A 7,061-nucleotide genomic window follows, 5' to 3' on the forward strand; every position below is an offset into this window, starting at 1 on the left:
TTGCTGGGGATGTACATGTTAACTTGTGACTGTGTTTTGAAGTTCAAAAATAAACTACAACAATCCTGTAGTCTAGCGAGACAAAACTTAAAGGTTTCTCAAAACTAAATGAAGTGTTGGTTTGATAAGCAGGGTTGCAAAAGAAAATACCGGGTGGGGGATAAGGTGCTTGCCTTATGTTGACGATTCCGCTTCAGGTGAAATTCAATAGACCGTATGAAATAGTCTCTCAATTTAATTATGTGAATTATGTTATTACAACACACGACCGACGTAAGCTAACACAGCTGGTACACGTAAATATGATAAAGCCTTATTTTGACAATCAGGCACCATCTGTGTGTGTTGTTGTCAAAATATATGAATCTGGCAACCCTGAGAGTGAAACAATTGACTCGTCTGAGACTTTTCACAAGCCAAACGTGGTCCCAGTTAGGCTAATGAACTTGGTTGTTCCAGAAAACATTGATAACAAGTTGGCTCATCTGCAGCTGAAGAAATTAATTCTGAAGTTTAAAGATTTATTTCCCGATGTTCCCAAGCAAACCACCTTTGCAGTACATGATGTAGATATTGGTCAAGCCAAACCGATTAAACAACACCCATATCGCATAAACATAGAAAAGTGTAAATTGCCGGAGCAAGGAATTGACTATATGCTGGAAAATGGTATTATTAATCCTTCAGCATCAGATTGGAGCTCACCTTGTGTTATTGTGCCCAAACCTGATGTAGTGTTAGATTTTGCACTGATTATAGGAAGGTAAATGCAGTAACAAAAACAGATGCCTATCCTATCCCTATGGTGGATGATTACATTGATAAGGTTGGAAAAGCTGAATTTCTTACGAAGATTGATCTGTTGACCGGTTATTGGTGTGTTCCATTGATGGACAGAGGGAGAGAAATTTCTGCGTTTGTGACACCTTCTGGGTTGTATTAATACAATGTTTTGCCGTTTGGAATGTAAAAGTGCTCCAGGAACATTCCAGGGAATGTTTGATTCTGTAATTCGAGGGTTAGAACACACAGATGCCTATATTGTTGGCTTAGTCACAGGGAGTGACACTTGGGAAGAACATATCTCTGCAGTAGAGAAACTGTTTGACAGGCTTTCCCAGGCCAGCTTTGCAGTTAACTTGACAAAGAGTGAATTTGGCCATGCCACTGTGACCTATCTTGGTGTTGTTGTAGATCAAGGCAAGTGGGCTCCTGTTCGGGTAAAAGTCCAGACAATTTCTCAAGTTCCTATTCCGACTGGTAAGAAGGCTCTTCGAAGGTTTCTGGGAATACGTTCTGCAAGAACTTTGCTGATATCCCCCTTCCTCTGACTAATCTCCTGAAGAGGGGTGAAAAGTTTGTTCGGACCGAGCCTTGTCAGTAGGCATTTGATCGATTGAAAGCAATTTTTATGTCATCAATCTGTGCTCAGGGCACCTGACTTTACAAAGCCGTTTTCTATAGCTGTGGATGCCAGTGATGAAGCTGCCGGGGCAGTGTTATTACAGAAAGATGATGATGATGTTGAACATCCTGTAGCTTACTTTTCAAGAAAATTCAATGAGCATCAAGGAAATTATTCCACCAGAGAGAAAGAGTTGTTGTCACTCATCTTGGCTTTGCAGCATTTCGATGTCTGTGTTTGCCCTGCACAGATAACACTTGTAGTTTATACTGATCATAATCTGTTAGTGTTTCTGAGTAAGGTAAATGACAAAACCAGAAGATTGTTAAACTGCAGTCTGATTTTGCAAGAATATGATATTGTGATAACGCATATAAAATGTACGAACAATATAATTGCTGATTGTTTTTCCAGATGCTAACCTTACAGTTTTAATAGTGAAGCAGAATCTGATATTTGTATACGCTTCTGCAATGTGTTACAAGATAACCATACATGCATTGTTTTACATACTGTAGTTCGCAGTTAAAATTTTGCACTTTTAGATCAGAGTTTTTTTTTTGGGAAAGTGTTATGAATCCCTAGGTTTTGTTTGCTGTGAACTGTCACTTTAAGAGAGAGCCTGAGTGAGGTGGGGACTAACAATGACTGTATTGATAGTGAATGATCAGCCATGATCTCAGAATGGTGGTGCCGACTCGAGGGGCCGAATGGTCTACGTCTGCACCTATTGTCTATTGTCTATTGTCTAATGACGTCAGCCGCTGACTTTCTCAGCTCATTTTTGATTTTTACAGAGAGAGAGAGCTCAAGGAGCTGGGACTGTCTGACTTGCAGCTTGTTTACATTACTCCCAGTTTGTTTCGTTTTAAGCGAGGAGCCAGACACTCACAGTCAGAAGGAGTCAAAGAAAGTGAACGAAAGAACTGAGGCAAGGATGCCAATGGCCAAGGGTCACTGTTTGGAACTCTCCAGTGTCCACAAGGGTGGGTGTCTTATCGATCCAGTACACAGCAAATATGTGCCTGTCACCTCGAATAATCCACAGGAGTGGATTTTGTTTGGGGAATCCTGTGGAGACTACTTATGTGTTAACCCTTGCCTGGGTATGTGGTGTGGTGTCTCACTTGAAGATGATATCCCTGTGACAAGTCACTTTCGGTGATCATTCCTATGGATTTGGAACGATGACGATAAAATCTACGGCGACTGTTATCTTGTTATCTCGTTTTACCTCGTGGAAACTGTGGAGTTCGGCGTAATTGCCTTCTCTCTACATTTACTCTGCATTAAAAATATCTCTGTCCCATCCCTTATTCCGTGAATGAACTAAACTTTCATACTTTACCATCTCAGGACTCAGCCTTGATTCTGTCTCCCCCCACCCCACCCCCGCCGATCTCAATAGTTTGGGAGTTATATTTACACACATCTTGCTTAAATTACTATATTATAAGTAGGTACCAATAAAGACCAAGTTCGTCGGTGTGCACATAACAAACGATCTAACCTGGACCCACAACACCTCCACACTAGTCAGGAAGCCACAGCAGCGTCTACTGGAGCACCATGTGGAGTGTCATGTCCGGCACCATCTTTGTATGGTACAGAAGCTGCAAGGTATCGAACCACAAGACAATACAAGGGAGAGTAAAACCCGCCGACAGGGTGATCGGGGTCTCACTCGGCCCTGTTTGTGGCATTTTCCAGGAACGTTGCAGACGAAGGGGCCAAAGCATTGTTGAGAATCCCTACCACCCATCCCATGATCTCTTTGACACACGGCGGTCAGGATGAGGGCGCATGCATATCAGCACTAGGAATGCCCGGGTAATAACTTGTTCCCTCGGGTTGCGGGACTAATGAATATCTCGCCATTAATGAGGTCTCGTCACTTGGACAGCGAGCTGTTTACTAAATGTTTACTGTTTCCCAGTGCTGTGCTTTACTACACGCGTTTTGTGTTTAATTAACCAGTTTCGAGCACAATATATTGGTTTGTCTGTTGTGTGTGATATAGGTTTTGTGGTTGCACCAGGGTCCTGAGGAAATAAGTGTGGAATTAGGAACAAAACTAGGCTCTTTCAAACCTAGGGGTGAATGGATACAGTCTTACGATGATGAAAAGAATTCAGTTCAGTTTGAGGTAGCTAGTTGAGTAACGTTGGAGATTGAGAGAGGTGAGAGGAGAGTTGATGCCGTTGATCTTCCCATTGTCTTCTGAAATCCCTGTTGTCCTCCGGAATCCTGTTGAAGTCACCGAGTGTGACCTTAACACGTACGACCGTTCTTCAGTGGTGGAATTATTAAACAGGGGAGGGTGGACACACAGATAATTCCCACCGATCGCACCTTTTCACTGACTAGAGCCACTGATTGACTTTCCCAAATCGATCCTCCAAAAACACACCTTCCTGTGGGTGCATCAAAGCTCGTTCAGTGTCCCAAACCGTGTGTCTGTCTGTGTCTCAGCGGACCTGGTATTTATCCCCACATGTTGGACAGCAGCTGTCCATCAACCTGCTCCGTCCTCCTCTCTCTGTAAGAGGTTTACCAGCAGGCAAGTTTTCTTGTGGAAAGGTAAACAACTTGAAGAGAAATCATAACGTCAATCTTTCGAGCAGTTTCTCTCTCTCTCTCTCTCTCTCTCTCTCTCTCTCTCTCTCTCTCTTCTCTCTCTCTCTCTCTCTCTCTCTCTCTCTCTCTCTCTCTCTCTCTCTCTCTCTCTCTCTCTCTCTCTTCTCTCTCTTCTCTCTCTTCTCTCTCCTCCCCCCCCCCTCTCTCTCACACACACACTGCATTGGACACCTCCTCTCTCTCTTTGTAACAGCTCAAACAGTGTCCAGAAGTCAGTCTCATTCTCCCGACATTTTAAAGCGATTATCTACAGAAAATATGAACCCTAGGTGTACATAACACACGCCATTTTTAAAGAAAGGATGTAGGCAAAAGACGGGCTGTAACAGGATCGGTCCGAGTCAGCATGGATTTACGAAGGGGAAATCATGCTTGACTAATCTTCTGGATCTTTTGAGGATGTAACAATGAAAATGGACAAGGGAGAGCCAGTGGATGTAGTGTCCCTGGAATTTCTGAAAGCCTTTGATAAGGTCCCGCCTAGGAGATTAATAGGCAAAATTAGAGCATATGGTATTGAGGGTAGGGGACTGACATGGATAGAAAATTCGCGTTGGCAGACAGAAAAGAAAGAATAGGTATGAACAGGTCCTTTTCAGAATGGCAGGCGGTGACTAGTGGGGTACCGCAAGGCTCGGTGCTAGGACCGCAGCTATTTACAATAAACATTAATGATTTAGATGAAGGGATTAAAAGTAACATTAGCAAATTTGCAGATGACACAAAGCTGGGTGGCCGTGTGAAGTATGAAGAAGATGTTAGGAGAATGCTGATTGGACTTGAGACTTGGACAGGTTGGGTGACTGGGCAGATCCATGGCAGATGCAGTTTAATGTGGATAAATGTGAGGTTATCCACTTTGGTGGCAAGAACAGGAAGGCAGATTACTATCTGAATGGTGTCAAGTTAGGAAAAGGGGAAGCACAGCCATATCTAGGAGTCCTTGTTCATCAGTCACTGAAACTAAGCATGCAGGTACAGCAGGCAGTGAGGAAAGCTAATGGCATGTTGGCCTTCATAACAAGGGGAGTTGAGTATAGGAGCAAAGAGGTCCTTCTGCAGTTGTACAGGGCCCTGGTGAGACCACACCTGGAATATTGTGTTTAGATTTTGTCTCTAAATTTGAGGAAGGACATTCTTGCTATTGAGTGAGTCCAGCTTAGGTTCACGAGGTTGATTCCCGGGATGGCGGGACTGTCATCTGTTGAAAGATGGAGCGACTGGGCTTGTATACACTGGAATTTAGAAGGAGTAGAGGAGATCTGATTGAAGCATATAAGATTATTAAGGGATTGGACATGCCAGAGGCAAGAAACATGTTCCCGATGTTGGTTGAGTCCAGAACCAGAGGCCACAGTGGAAGAATAAAGGGTAGGCCATTTAGAACAGAGTTGAGGAAAAACATTTTCACCCAGAGAGTTGTGGATCTATGGAATGCTCTGGCTCAGAAGGCAGTGGAGGCCAATTCTCTGGATGCTTTCAGGAACGAGTTAGATAGAGCTCTTTAAAATAGCGGAGTCAAGGGATATGTGGGAGAAGGCAGGAACAGGGTACTGATTGTGGATGATCAGCCATGATCACATTGAATGGCGATGTTGGCTCTAAGGGCCGAATGGCCTACTCCTGCACCCATTGTCTATTGGCTATTGTCTATAGGCCCGTCAGCTTAACATTTGATGTCAGGAGAATGCTTAAAGCCGTCATTAAGGAAGAAATAGCGCGGCATTTGGAAAGGAATGGTTCCATTATTCAGAAGCAGCATGGATTCAGACAGGGCAAGTCCTGTTTGACCATCTAACTGGAGTTGTTTGTGGACATAACGAGTGCAGTGGATTGAGGAGAACAGCTGGATACTTGGATTTCCAGAAGGTGTTCGATAAGGTGCCAGACAAGAAACTTATGAATAAGATACGGATGCATGGACTCGGAGGAAGTGTATTGGCATGGGTAGTGGATTGGTTAACAGATAGGTGGCAGAGAGTTGGTATAAATGGGTGTTACGCCGGTCGGCATTCTGTGGTGAGTGGGGTGCCGCAGGGGCCGGGTCTAGGTCCGCACCTGCGTACCATTTACATTGATGATTTGGAAGAGGATACTGAGTGTAGCGTAGCAAGAATTTCCGATGATACTAAGCTGAGTGGAAAAGCAAATTGTACAGAAGACGTGGAGAGTCTGAAAAGGGAAAAGATAGGTTAAATGAGTGAATCAATGTCCGGCAGATGGAATACAATGTTGATAACTGCGAGATCATCCACTTCAGAAGGAATAACAGAAGTGCAGATTATTATTTAAATGTTGAAATATTGCAGCATACTGTTGTGCAGAGGGACTTGGGAGCTCCTGTTCATGAATCGCAAAAAGTAAACTTTTGAAAGGGATCGAAGATCGAAGTAGGAAAGTTGTTTCCATTGGTAGGTGAGACTAGAACTCGGTGGGGGAGGTGGATTTACCCCAGTGGGTATCTTCTCCCCGGGCCCTATGCCCCTGAACGCGGACCTCACTGCAGAGCTGGAAACCGAGCCCCGGCTCCTCACCTGTCCTCAGAGTCGATGCGGCTGAGAGGCTCACCGTCCAAAGACTGCCTCCGGATGCTGTTCCCATTCTTTGCCTCTTCGGCTGTTTGTTCGTCTGTGTGTGTAGTTTTTTTTATCTTACTGATTCTGTTATAATTCTTTGTATCTACTGTGAGTGGCCGGAAGATAATGAACCGAAGACTCATATTGCGGTGATATACACGTACTTTGATGGGGAATTGATTCTGATCTTTGAAGTCTGAATGTGATTTCCCTTTAGTCTTCCCCCTCACTCGGCAGATCAAGCGGACACCCTCCCGCATACAGATACCCTACCCGTGAACTCCAGTTCGTCCAAATGACGAGCACAACCCATCCTCCGTCTCTTCAGGCTCCCCCTTGAATCTTCGTGTTGGCAGAAAACCGAATCCATCTAAACAAGCGAATGCCGGACCTCTCCACGTCATCACTCCCAGCCATTTATTCCTTTATCTTTCCCGTCAGTC

The sequence above is a fragment of the Hypanus sabinus genome, unplaced genomic scaffold (genome assembly GCF_030144855.1).
Source record: "Hypanus sabinus isolate sHypSab1 unplaced genomic scaffold, sHypSab1.hap1 scaffold_80, whole genome shotgun sequence".
In the NCBI taxonomy this organism is placed as follows: domain Eukaryota; kingdom Metazoa; phylum Chordata; class Chondrichthyes; order Myliobatiformes; family Dasyatidae; genus Hypanus; species Hypanus sabinus.